Raw genomic sequence first — 374 nt, forward strand, 5'->3', positions numbered from 1 at the left:
TATTTTTTTAAGAGTAATTGTATGGGTTGAATCCTCACTGTGATGGCTTTTTGTGCGCGGGTAAAGTGGATTTCTAAAGGGAGCCACATAGGCTCCCCGGGTTTGGAAAAGGGAAAGGGCTTCCCGTGTTGTGTGTTTGGTTTTAAAGTGTGTTGGAGAGTGATTGCTGAAATCGCCAGATTGGGAGCTTAGTGTGGCAGGAATTTGGGAACAAAGGGAGCCTTTTAAAAAGTATTCATAGAAAACTGGAGGGGGTCAGTTTCAAACAGTCGGGACTAGCAGGAGTCGTGGATTTATCCCTGGGGACCAATGAGGATAAGGATAATGGAAGTATTGGCATAAGTGCGGGTTTGTGGTTTGGGGTGCTGCAGGGG

General features: G+C 46.3%; 1 protein-coding gene and 1 pseudogene across 1 annotated transcript in view; both read right to left on the minus strand.

The window, feature by feature from the left end:
* Positions 1–374, minus strand: part of LOC119592831 — a 38,746-nt pseudogene that overhangs the window by 16,529 nt on the left and 21,843 nt on the right.
* The window catches only part of LOC119592999, a 20,197-nt gene that overhangs the window by 12,845 nt on the left and 6,978 nt on the right, over positions 1–374 (minus strand). The gene's annotated exons all lie outside the window — the stretch shown is intronic.

The sequence above is a fragment of the Penaeus monodon genome, chromosome 31 (genome assembly GCF_015228065.2).
Source record: "Penaeus monodon isolate SGIC_2016 chromosome 31, NSTDA_Pmon_1, whole genome shotgun sequence".
NCBI lineage: Eukaryota > Metazoa > Arthropoda > Malacostraca > Decapoda > Penaeidae > Penaeus > Penaeus monodon.